Consider the following 14,360-nt stretch of genomic DNA (forward strand, 5'->3'; position numbering starts at 1 on the left):
TACATATGCCTTCTCTAAAGATTGAGGAGGGCCATGTACCTGAAGGGGTTTGTGATTTGTCTGCCTTCCTACTTACTAGGACTTTGGTTTTTGCTAGATTGACTCTAAGGCCCTTCAATTCTAGACCTTACTTTCACACCTGAAACTTCATAGCTAGTTCTGGTAGTGACTCAGCTATTAGAGCAAGGTCATCAGCATAGAAGAGCTCCCAGGGGCAGCCTGTCTTAATTTCCTTTGTTATTGCCTGGAGGACTATGATGAATAAGAGGGGGCTGAGGACTTCTACCCAGAATTCCTCTCTATATTCATTGCCAACTCTCACCTAACTGACAGCATCCATATATATATATATATATATATATATATATATATATAATCACAGCATATCTTTTATGTCATCACCCTAGATAACTGAGTCTCTGTTCTTTTAGCATCGCGTAGTAATTCATCTGTTACACTGTAGCTCATCTGTTAGGGTAGTGGCATTAGATTGCCTCAAGTTCCACAGTTAATTTGACACTCTGTGGTGGCCATTACTGGGAACAGTAACCCAAATGACTGAGAATGAATGTTCTGCACAGGGACGATAGGGTTTCCTTTTTCAGTGATCTGAATAATCTCAGAATCCAACAAGTCAGTTACCAGCACATGGGTGCCATCTTATTAATATGCTAATGGAATCGTAAATCATTACTCACATAAATCTATATTTATGTGAGTTGTGTGTGTTTGTGTGTATGAATATATATATATATATATATATATATATATATATATATATCTGTAAAAATATGTGACACTTATTTGATAGCCATGATAAAACTCCGAGTTTTGGATGCCAGGGCAGATACGTGATAAGCGTGCCGACCTGCGCGTCCAAGAGCAGAGGAGGAATCTGCCGGCACCCGAAGCTACGCAGCTTGCACCTGTTATGAGTGAGAGTCAGCCCGCAGTCCCGGACTTGCAGCATCCGAAACTCGGAGTTTTATCATGGCTACCGAATAAGTGTCACACATTTTTACAGATAGATTCCTCTATTTACATAATATCGAGGTCTCTTTGTTTGTTTTGTTGTCTTTTCTATCAATATATATACATATCATCATCATCATCATTGTTTAACATCCGTTTTCCGTGCTGGCATGGGTTGGACGGTTAATAGATATGTATATTCATACACACATATGTATATATAAGGTAGGTAGGTAGAGATATTGTGTGTGTATACATAGTGCATCAGCTCTTTGAGAATAAAATTTTAATTTCAGGTAAACATCATCATCATCATTTAGCTTCTGCTTTCCATGTTGGTATGGGTTAAATGGTTTGACTGAAACTGGTAAGCTGGAGAGCTGCACCAGGTTCCAATCTGATTTGGCATGGTTTTTATTGCTGGATGCCCTTCCTAATGCTAACCACTCCAAGTGTGTAATGGATGCTTTCTACATGCCATGGGCACGGGTGCCAGTTATGTGACACCAGCATCAGCCACAACTATGGTTTCGTTTGGCTTGACATGTCTTCTCAAGCATGGCATATTGCCAAAGATCTCAAAAATATTTATTAGAAAAACCAGTGTAAATTTTTATAAAATTTGCTATACATATTCTTGCACACACATACTAAAAAGCTATTCAATAAAACCATCGTCAACCTTAATTACTGCTTTGATACAGCTTCTAAAATAACTTAATGCATTGATCAAGTGATCTTTATTTATGTTGGCTATAGCATCTCCAGTGAGACGTTGAGCATGCTTTTTGGTCTCTCTCCTAATAACATCTAGCAGACATAGTAGTCCAGAGTCTTTAAATCAGAAGGGCTTGAATGTCAAATATTACGGGTGACATAATCATGAAAATTTTCAGCCAGTTACTCCTGGGTTGTGCAGGATGTGTGAGATGGTGCAGAAGATGGAATGCATTCAGCCTCCACTGCACAACTCTTTCAATCCAGGTATTGGCAACCATTTCCATTGTCTTGATGTAGGCTGCTGTATTGACCCTCTGACCTCATGGCAAAAGTAAGGAAATATGACCAAGCCCTCATTGCTCACAACTCCCAAGATCACCATAGATGATGGAAACTAGGTGTGCATAACATTGGGGTCTTTAGCAAAGCTGGCACAGACCCATCTGTCATTCTGTTCAGTTTTTGATCTTGAATGAAGTTCTTTTCATCTGAGAACCAGAACATGTCAGACTTCTTCGGGTGCTTGGGTTTCTTCAGCAAGTGATTCAACTAGATCAAAAGGTTCTCCTGGATCTTTTCAGACATGAATTCACCCCTTCTCATAACATAGGGTTTGTGCCTGATGTCTTCATGCACTGCATGTGCAATTGCTGACATTTATACATGGAGGTAATTCGCAATGGTCCTCGCTGACTTGCTTGGTTTCTCATTGATGATGTTCTGGCCTTCCTGAACAAACTCGACATTTTTGACTGTTTAACCACCAAGGATGTTTATTTGGCCATGGAAAACACATTCCCACTAGAGGCCAGGAGTTTTTTTTTGTTGATCTTAAACATGGAGAGCCTGACAACATTTAACAAGATTGCAAAGATTGCAATCTCAGAATCACTGTGCTTGGGAACTAAGGTGATGAGAACGGCATGCTTTTTTATTCTGCATTACATTTGAAACTTCTATGTTTAAGCTGAGAAAAAAGATAAACTATTTAAGCAAAGTTTGAGGCACCTATGGTTCTTAAGAGTTTTGTTCTCAAATAATTGATGCACCTTGTGTATATCTGTATATATACGTGTGTGTGTGTTATTGTCATGATCATCATTTAAACACCTTCTCTCCATGCTGGCAAAGGTTGGATGGTTTGACAGGAGGTGGCATGCCAGAGGAGATTGGAAGAAATGCCCAATTAAGTATATATATATATATATATATATATATATATATATATATATATAGTAGACTTACTTGCAAAATAGGACGTGTGCGTTCAATAATGTAATAATACAAAGAATATATATACATGTATACACACATATATGTACATACTTACATCTACATGTGTATATACATGCATATCAGGGTACAGGACGTTAGAACAATAAACTACAGACAACGGAACGAACACATAGGAAAACGGAAAGCCACTTGGAATATCCCTTCATCAGCTGTCTCTATTCTATCTAGACGTTTCGAAAAATATATATATATATATATATATATATATAGAGGGAGAGGGAGAGGGAGAGGATTAGGCTTCATATATATATAGAAATATACATACATATATGCACATATAGATATAAATACAGAAACTAAATATATTCAGAAGATCAACACGTGTACAAACTAGTTATTTATATATATTGACAGATAAACTTACTTTTACATGGAGTATGTAAGATACAAAAAACTAAGGAGAGAATGTGCATGTGCAAAAAGTCAGGATATGGAACCAGTAGATAGCTGCAAAAAGACATTACCATAATACTGGCTTCCTTCATTAGGAGGGGAAATTGGCAGATAGCAGTTCATATTTGACATGAGAGGTTTAAAGGTTGGATGGGAGAAGAGGAAGATAGGAGTAAAAGGCAGGGAGAAGGAGGATGCAGGCATCTTAGGGAGTAGTGGAGGAGAAACAAGAAGAGGTAAGAAATACAAGGTGGGGAGAGGAACGGGAAGTGAATAGTCAGAGGATTGAATGGTATCTCTTTTGCAACTGTATCAGTTTATGATGATATTGTTATGCTCATATTTGTGTATGACATCTTGTGTAACTTGACTAACTAGTCAGATGGTAATCATGTACCCTACCTCAGTGGATATTTTGAACATCTCTGCAACTATCCCTGATGAGCTGGCAGCTTTCCCTCCCTTCATGTCCTTGATTGCCATATTTACCATGCTACTGTCAACTTGAATTGCCAGTACCTTTGTACGGTCAGCATCAGGTGGATCCTCCTTATCTGCACATTCTCCGTGTTCAACAATCTCTCATAATAGCACTTCCATGCTACTATCTTGTTTTCCATACTGATGGCAAGTGTGCCTTCATCATTACAAATATACTTCTTACCAATAACATCTTGGCTCTCACTCACATACTTTCAATCCTCAATACTTCTGATCCTCATGTTGCAAGGCATGAACAAATCTCTACTTCTCTGCTTTACCATTAGTCAAGTATACCTGTTGCCTAGCTGCTCTTCTGGCCATTTGGTAATACTCCCTACTATAACCTTCCTTCCAAGTTTTCCAAGCCTTTACTGCCTTGTCAACTGCATCATTCCACCTCATGTAACTTTTGGCTTCATCAGGACTTTGCTTCAATCACACCTCTGTTCTGTAGACTTGAGGGAGTTATTTTGTAGCAGTTCTTAGTTTTCATCTACACTACAAGTATCTAAATCAACTTCCCTGAAGTCAAGTGTGTCAATTAGACTGCAGGATCTTTTAGTTTCCATATCTATCTTCTCCTTGGCATCATTTGTTTCAGTATCTGTTTAGCTTTAACTTAGAAGTCAGTTACCACTAATCTATGTTATATATTGCATTGTTTGCTCAGAAGGGCTTTTGACATATACAGTAGCTCATCTGTCTTTTTTTCCGGTGAGAAAGTAATTTATTTGACTTATGTGTATGCCAGATTGGTAATTGATAGGTTATTAGTTGGATTTCTAAAGTGTGTGTTGCAAAATGTTAGATCATTTGTATCACAGAACTTCAGACACTTTATACCATCCTCATTTCTTGTACCACATCTATGCATGTTGTGGAAGCTATTAGTGTGTTGGCCATCATGACTGTTGAATTTACTATCAATCATTGTTGAGGTAATTTGTAGAAGGATCTCAAAGAAGCTATCCTATTGTACTTCTGTTAATCATGCCTATGCAAAGATATCTGTTACTGTTGAGTTGCTTATAACAAGTCTCATTTTAGTTATTATGTTGCATACCTTGACTACTTCAATTAGGTTTTTCATTTCTTGGCTAACAGTATGCCTACCAACCCCTATTATCACTAATACTCCTTCAGAAGAATTTGTATCACTTTCCCTTGCCTGTGAAGTGTTTGCATAAGGATCCTTTCTATCTTGACTCTTGCTCACAGTATACATTCACTTGTCTCTGCTCCAGCATTTCTGGAATCTCACCAGATTTATCTTTCATCGTACCAACGTTTGTGGTTGCAGCTCCTAAGTTTTGGAATCCACAGAAAGAGGATGGGAAGGCTGTTTGATGGTTGTTCCATTACTGTATGAACACTCTACACCTGTGGGGAATATGAATGGTTGCACCATGGTTTGACAGCCCTTGGCAGATTTACACACATTATTATATGTGTCATTGCATTCATTTTATCATCATTCATTTATTCTTCACACTTAAGCCTCTACCTCAAAAGGTATAGTTTGCAACTATTATTGATAAATAAATAATAACTAATAAGTATTCTTAATTTTGTTAACATTTCTGCTCTCATGGGTGTTTGCTATACCTTTTTATTACTGTCATTGATAAGATACTGATATAAATGAGGAGACTAGGAAGGGACAGAAGAAAGATTTCTGGTATAAGTATGAGTGCATCATAAGCAAATGAGCTGCAAACTTTCACAAGAGAGATGTAAAATTCAAATTTCCATAAGAGAAATTAACATTGATATTAAGTGAACAGCAAGGGACTACACTCACATGGGAGGAAGAAATATCAATCTGCAGACAGACCATATTAGTGCTTCAAAATTTCATAAAAGGGACGGGATGTTCTAATTTTCATGAGAGATGAAATGATGATATATATTAGCATTGTACCTTGTTTAGCAAGTGATATGATCTGTTGCCATGTGTTGAAACTGAAGCAATTACATCATGGAAGAGCCATTTTAGCCATTTAAAACACACAAAAACCCTGTTAAATTTACTTTTCAATTATTCCATAAGGTGTCAAAAATTTTTTTTTTATTTTGTTTTTTGTTTTTCAGATATTCACAGCATTAGAACCATGGTTGTACATGCAGTTGGTGTCAGTCTTAAAGCCACTTTAAAGAACTACATATTTAAATTTGACAAGAAACTTTATAAAGAAATGAAAGGTGGTGTGATCGGAGTTGCAATTGCCAGAGATGTCACCAACCTTTGTATGGTGTGGTGGATAGGCAATTTAGACAGTAATTTCCTAGCTGTATTGTTAATCTACCACTATTCTCTTGATATATTTATGGAATTAAACTTTTTAAAATGACTCTTCTCATTGACAACCATGTGAATGAAGAAAACACATGTACTATACATGGCATAAGAAATTTTATTCATAATAAAATAAAGTCACTATTGACTATCCTTGTGTGCATCTCAATAAAATTGTAACTCTTCTGGACACTTAGTTAAGGATAGAAAATATCATTTTCAGAGGAACACCCAAAATATGCATTCTCAACCCACATTATGGAAAACTTATGGAAAATCCTTCAGTAATCAGAAAAGACTCTAATTTGTTGTAAACCACCAAAATGAACAATTTTTGATAGATTCATTAAATTCATTATCAGTAAGTTCTTCACTCTTGACAATGACACCTATAAAAATGGTTACAATATATATGATACAAAATTACATTCAACTACAAAGGGACTTCTATGATATGCTGTATTTTTTAATACAGTGTACCATAAAAGTCTCAAGAAGGAACACATGCTAACATCCCTCAAACATACATAGACGAGAAAGTTCATAATATTAATGAGAATCTGAGCGCAATAAGACTGCTATACTAAAAAGGATGCTTCTTCTATTATTTACCAATATGCTTTAGATAAACATAATGGTTTTGTTGAAAGATAGCATTTTTATATATCCTTGTAATATAGCACTAAGACATGTAAATGAATCAATAAGCATATGAGAATACAAGTCAGTCTCAATAGTAAGTTGAACGGAGTAACACCAATCAATGTGCCACACATGACATATATCTTTCCTCACCTCTCATAGATTAGTTTTATACATATTTAAATTTATATGTGCAGGTGTGTATATAAGCAGATCGTCATCGTTTAACGTCCGCTTTCCATGCTAGCATGGGTTGGACGATTTGACTGAGGGCTGGTGGACCAGGTGGCTACACCAGGCTCCAATCTGATTTGGCATAGTTTCTACAGCTGGAAGCTCTTCCTAGTGCCAACCACTCAGAGAGTGTAGTGGGTGCTTTTACGTGCCACCGGCACAAAGGCCAGTTAGGCGGTACTGGCAATGGCAACGCTCAAAATGGTGTATTTTACGTGCCACCTGCACAGGAGCCAGTTCATCGGCACTGGCAACGATCTCGCTTGAATGTCTTACTGGCAATGGCCACGCTCTAAATGGTGTATTTTACGTGTCACCTGCACAGGAGCCAGTCCATCAGCACATCAACATTCCTTTTACATAGGCATTTTACCCACATTTAAAATAAAATTTAATCTATAGAGCAACTATCTAATTTCTGTAGAAGTGAACAACGAAAAAGAAATATACAAAAATAACGAATATTTATATGACACAAAAATGTATTGGTAAAAATCATCAAAATAAAAGAAAGAAGAAAACAAAAGGGAGGAAAAAAAAAGGAGGAATGACAAAAGAAGAGTACCTGGAAGTGACTAATGATAACCAATATCAAGGGGTCAAGGTCAACAACAGAACCATAAATCACTTCATCAAGACAAAAAAAACTAAAACAAATTCTGAGGCATATAACAGCTTGCCATTAACTAAATTTCACAGTTGAAGTTGCACTCTCTCAAAAATCAGGTAACAGTTGTGCAATAAAAATTTTGACACCTCAAGAAATAAATGGAAAGTGAATTTAACAGTTTTTTGTGTATTTTTAAATGTCTAAAATACAGTTTTCATGATGTGGTTGTTATACTAATTATATATATATATATATATATATATATACATACACATACATATATATTTATATACATATGTGTGTGTTGTGTGTGTATATATATATATATATATATTCATTTAAAGTGCATAATACATAGTCTATTGACTGTTTTTACTTTCGCTGGACCACTGGTGGTAAATAAAATTTCTAAAATTTTTTTGCTACCCTATAATTTATTAATATATATATATATATATGTATATATATATATATATATATATCCCACCAAATGTGTTCAGTGCTACTTTCTTTTGCTTGTTCACTCACTAGTGTGTGTAATGTATGTATATATATATATGCATATATACATACATGTTGTTTTGTATACATATATAATATACACATATAACTATACATATTATTATTATCACATCACTATCATTTTAACACACATTTTCCATACTGGCCTGAGTTGGATTGTTTGACAGAATCCAGTGAACCAGAAGACTAAATAGAGTTTAATGCCAACCACTTTACTGAGTAATTATTTTGTGACACCAGCACTTGTGAGGGTTCCAAGTAACCTGAAAAGCAAAGAAAAAAAGAAACCCTTTTAACTAAGCACAGTTGAAATTGAGGGTAGGGTTGGCTTTCTGCCAGGTGTTAAGAGGCTAAAGTTTCATAGAGGGACAGTTACTGGTATCTTGCTATAGATGAGTACATTGCTGCATTGCATTATATAGAAGCGGGTGGGAGTAGCTGGAAAGGAGATGAAGATGCTGGCGACAAGATGTTAAAGCATACTCTCAAGGTACAAAATGGGAATAAGAGTGACCATAGACTAAGGTTGGAGATGGGTAATGGAAAGTGCATAGGAGTGTGAGAGGAAGACGATAGCTGGTTAGAGATGTGGATGAGGTAATATACCAGAGTGAAGGGCTGGTTGAGCATGAAGGGGGAAAGTAAAAGAAATAGCTCCGGAAAGAGGAGGTGATAAGTGGCAGTTCAGGAAGGATGGGGAGCAGCAATAATAGACTTGTAGCTTGATCAGAAAATAAGAGAATGATGTGCAGGGTGGGAGAGTGGGAGAAATAAAGAGAGCAAGAGATGTTAAGACAGACATAAAGGTCACAAATTCATGCTAGTACCTGCAGTGAGCAGGGAATCAGTGGTGAGGGGTCGTTGACAGCAGGTAGAAGAGGATGTTGAAAATGATAGCAGGTATGAGAGAGTGTATTGAAGATGAAGTTCGGGGGAGAAGAATAACTGGTGATCAGTGGAAAATAAAGTGAGAAGAGATGCTTTGAGAATGAGGGTTGGAAAGTGGTTCAGGGAGATGGGGAGGCAATTAATAGCACAAAGAGGGGAATGAAATATGTGGAGATTTTGTTTTCATGTGTAGTGCCATAGTGAGAAAAGAGATGGAGAGATGGATATTACAAAGATGAGAGGTGGGAAAAAGCACTGATTAAGTACATCTTAAGATGCTGAACCTTATGAAAATGACAAAGGACCAAGGTAATTGCAACTTGCTGTGCTCAAGAAGACATGTCCATCACAGCAGAAATGACATCCTAAAACCACCTTGGTTTTGCTTGGCCCTCTCCTCTCTCAGCTCCAATTACCTCACACCCCAACCCCCAAACATATCTCATTATCATCCCTGCCTACATTAAATATCCCCAGCACTTCATGATGACACAAATAACAACTTTAAGTTCTTGAAAATCGTCTGTTCATTGGGGAACTAGTAACACTATCCTGCAGTTTGAGTAAATTCAAATTGCTTGAAAACTGCAGGATCTTGAGGCTAAAATTGTTCAAAAACTGGAGAATCTTGATGATCTGTACATGAGAAAATCCAGAGATAATCACACATGCAGTCCATCTGATAGAATAAGTGCCAGGCCTTAAAAAACCCCAGAAAATATTAGTTCGATCATCATTATCATCATCATCATCATCATTGTTTAGCATCCGATTTCCATGCTAGCATGGATTGGATGGTTCAACCGGGGTCTGGGAAGCCAGGAGGCTGTACCAGGCTCCAATCTGATCTGGCAGTGTTTCTACAGCTGGATGCCCTTCTTAACACCAACCACTCCGTGAGTGTAGTGGGTGCTTTTTACATGCTACCAGCACAGGGGCCAGAGGAGGCTGGCAGCAGCCAGAATTGGTTGGTACTTTTTATGTGCCACCAGCACAGAAGCCAATCAAGGCAGCGCTGACATCGGCCACATTTGGATGGTGCTTTTTACATGCCACCAGCACGGGTATTACAACTACAATTTCCATTTGATATTTATTTTGATGTTGATGTACTTGACTCTATAGATCTCCTCAAGCACAGCAGGACACCCTACGATCCAAGGTAAGCACAGCAGGTCATCCTACGATCCAAGCTACTTTTGAATGGGCTGGGGCTGGTTATGCGAAACTGGTGTAGGATACAGCTGTGAACTCACTTTATTTGTCGGGTCTTCTCAGTCACAGCATATCTCCAGAGGTCTCGGTCTTTCGTCATTGCCTCTGTGAGGCCCAACGTTTGATGGTCATGCTTCACCACTTCATCCCATGTCTTCCTGGGTCTACCTCTACCCCAAATTCCTTCAACTGTTTGGGAGTGGCACTTCTTCACACATCTCTCTTCATATTTGATTAAAAATTCTTCAAGGCAGTGCTCCAGCATGGCTGCAGTCTAATGCAGACTTAACCCTTTAACATTTAAACCAGCCATATCTGACCAAAATAATCTACCCATTTTGTGTTCAAACCAAACAGATCCAGCCTCTTACACCTATCACACAATCACAACATCAAAATCTTGAATCTATGAGATAATGCACGATGAATTCAAAACAATGTGAATAAATAAGCACTATATTTGACAAAGCAATCTAAATGCTAAAACGTTAAACAAGTAAAAGATAAAAGATATATATATCTTTTATCCAGCCAGCTGCCATGCTTGATCGCTAAATCCACAAGTTTTTTTCTATTTTCTCTTATTCTTTTCTGTTGAAGAGCATAGGCTCGAAACATAAAAGACTATTTCACTTTCCTGAGCATCAAACTAATACACTTGCTTGTTGTTCATACACCTGTCTTCGTCTTTTGTTTTTCTGTAAATTTCAACTATATATATATTACATACACACACATATATCTCTGTGTGTGTATATACTCATTTAGAGAATTAGTGTACAGACATTGAAGAATAAGTCCACAGTAACTAGGAGCTCAATTAATTACAGGAGGTAAATCTCCAAAAGATTATTACATTGCAGTGAATCTAAGTTGGATTGACTTATATGTATATACATAATAATTTAAAATACTCTTTAAGAGCAACATAGTAAAGTAGAGAAGTATAAATTTCACTTTTACTTTATACTTTAATGGTGTTTAACTGCTGTTCCATTAAGATAAACACCACCAAATGTATGAATACATAACTATGGTACATAATTAATTTAAATCAAATTAATTTGAAAATGATTTTTACCCAAACCATCAAGAATGGTCTGTTATGTTAATCATAAAACTATTACTTGTTTTGATTCATTGCGGCAGATGTTCAAGAGCAATAAACACTAAGAACACACAGGAAATAAATTTTTTCACATTTAGTGATTGGCACTTCTTTATGCAGCTGTTCTCTTTTCTTTCTCTGGATAATTTATTATTTGATATCATATATCATAGTTGTGGGTATTGTCAATGTCATGTAACAGGCACCCATGCTGGTGGCATGTAAAAAGCACCTTTCAAGTGTTGTGCTTCATGAAGGCAATGTGGTTGATGCTGGTGTCAAGGAAGTAGCAACCATGCTGGTGACACATAAAAAGTACTTTTCATGTGCTGAGACTCATGGAGGGAATGACAAATAACAGAGACCTTTGGCAATATGCTGTGCTTGAAAAGGAAAATCCATCAAGCCAAGTGAAATTGTAGTCATGGCAGATACTGGTACCACGCAACTGGTACCCATACCGGTGACACGTGAAAGCACCCATTTCTCTCAGAGTGGTTGGTGTTAGGAAGGGCATTCAACCATAGAAATCATGCCAAATCAGACAGGAATCTGGTGCAGCCCCTCAGCTTACCAGCCCTGGTCAAACCATTCAACCCATGCCAGCATGGACAATGAACCTTAAATGTGGATGATGATGATGATGATATATCATCCTGGGTATGACATTAAACTGCATATTGTGGTAAGGTTTCAGTTCAGGAGTTCTGGACCAGTGGGGGTCATGTAATCACTTTATTACCATTACTCCCTTATCTGATCTGATCCAAAATGGTAGTACATGTCAGGGTCCCATCTATGAGTTAAACAGATTTCCCAGGAGTGTAGAAAGTTGCTTTTATTTTCAACAAAGCCATGGTGAAGGCACCTCTTCTAGGAGAAAGATACTTTGACATAAAACTTGCAGTCAAACTAGTACCAGTCTTCTTGTAATGTTTGTCATTGGAACCTTGTACTATATTTTTGCCACTCTCTCGGTGACTGAGAGAGTGGCAAAAATATGCAAGCTTTGTCACTTAAATCCAATGATGTACAGATCACTTGCTATATTGTGAGTTATCTATTAGTAGACAAGATGAGACAATCATCATCATATATATATATATATATATATATATATATATATGTGTGTATATATATGTACAGAGAGAGAGAAACATGTATATATGTATGTATAAACAATAAATTAAATAGAGAGATACACTTGACAATATAATAATTTATATTATAATATAACATAATATACTATAAATATAATATAAGATAAGATAACATGAAAAATTATTAAAAAAAACAAAAAACCAACAATTTGTTTCAACTCATACATTTTTTTGATATGTTATATTATATTTATGCCATATTATATTATATTATGTTATTTATTTCTATTATAACAGTATATTATGTTATAATATAGATAAACTATGGGATTATCAATTGTATCTTTCTATTTAATTTATTGTTTGTAATTTGAATTATACCCATATTTATGTGGTATTCAACTGAATTGAACGTTTTACATACCCCTTGAAAGGAACTTTTTTCCTTAGTTTGTTACTTTATATGTATGTATGTATATATATATATATATATATATAAATATATAGACAAATATGTTTTTGTGTATGTGTATATATATATGTATATATATATATATATATTTGCAGGAGATTTTTAGGATAAGGTTTTTATGATATATTTATTTTCTAGAGGGTATGAATTACATTTTTTATTATTGAATTATTTAATAGTGGCTTTTCTCTAAATTTTATATATATATATATATATACATATATATATATACGTGCATCATCATCATCATCGTTTAACGTCCGCTTTCCATGCTAGCATGGGTTGGACGATTTGACTGAAGACTGTTGAACCGGATGGCTGCACCAGACTCCAATCTGATCTGGCAGAGTTTCTACAGCTGGATGCCCTTCCAAACGTCAACCACTCCGAGAGTGTAGAAGGTGGTTTTATGTGCCACCGGCACGAAGGCCAGTCAGGCAGTACTCACAATGGCCACATTCAAAATGGTGTATTTTATGTGCCACCTGCACAAGAGCCAGTCCAGCAGCACTGGCAACAATGTCGCTCGGATGTCTTTTCACGTGCCACCAACACAAGTGCCAGAAAGGCGATGCTAGTAACAATCACTCTCAAATGGTGCTATTTACGTGCCACAGGTACGGAAGCCAGACAGCTGTTCTGGCAACAATCACACTCAGACAGTGCTCTTAGCGCTCCACTGGTACAGGTGCCATCACAATTTCGCTTTCACTTGCCCCAACAGGTCTTCGCAAGCTGAGTTTAGTGTCCAATGAAGGAGACGTTGGCATGGGTGCCAGTCGTTGAATTTAGTTTGATTTCAATTTCATTTGTCTCAACTGGTCTTCGCAAGCAGAGTTTAGTGTCCAATGAAGGAAAGGTACACATAAGTGGGCTGGCTACACCCCTGGCAGAGGCCTTGGATTATGGTGTCACTTGGCTTGCCGGGTCTTCTCATGCACAGCATATTTCCAAAGGTCTCGGTCAGAAGTCATTGCCTCGGTGAGGCCTAATGTTCGAAGGTCGTGCTTCACCACTCATCCCAGGTCTTCCTGGGTCTACCTCTTCCACAGGTTCATATAACCACTAGGGTGTGGCACTTTTTTACACTGCTATCCTCATCCATTCTCGCCATATGACCATACCAGCGCAATCATATATGCATATATATGTATGTATGTATGTATGTATATATATATATGTGTGTATAATAATAATAATATTAGGGACAAAATCCAAAATTACAGGTAAAAACTCAATTAAAATCAATTTATAAAAAATTAAAATTAAATTGAGCTTTACAGATTAAAATATATATAAATATATAGTTTTAGGGAAAAGACCCAAATTTCATGAACTCATCGATGAAAATCCACTATCACATATAGAAAAATTAATAATTAAAAGCACAATAAATGAGTATAATATAA

The 14,360-nt window shown here is 36.6% G+C and overlaps 1 protein-coding gene across 17 annotated transcripts in view; it reads left to right on the top strand.

Moving 5' to 3' along the window:
• LOC106870648 (protein NDNF) overlaps nucleotides 1-14,360 on the top strand; it is a 203,547-nt gene that overhangs the window by 122,302 nt on the left and 66,885 nt on the right. For 2 of the 17 annotated variants that reach the window (XR_016240681.1, XR_016240680.1), the window contains one exon: nucleotides 5,956-7,051. The exons of the other annotated variants lie outside the window; for them this stretch is intronic. The gene's annotated coding sequence lies outside the window, so the exon portion shown is untranslated. Of the gene's footprint in view, nucleotides 1-5,955; nucleotides 7,052-14,360 lie in introns of those variants that run through there. 17 annotated transcript variants of the gene reach the window in all.

This window comes from Octopus bimaculoides, chromosome 2 (genome assembly GCF_046866305.1).
Source record: "Octopus bimaculoides isolate indiv1 chromosome 2, ASM4686630v1, whole genome shotgun sequence".
NCBI classification, from domain to species: domain Eukaryota; kingdom Metazoa; phylum Mollusca; class Cephalopoda; order Octopoda; family Octopodidae; genus Octopus; species Octopus bimaculoides.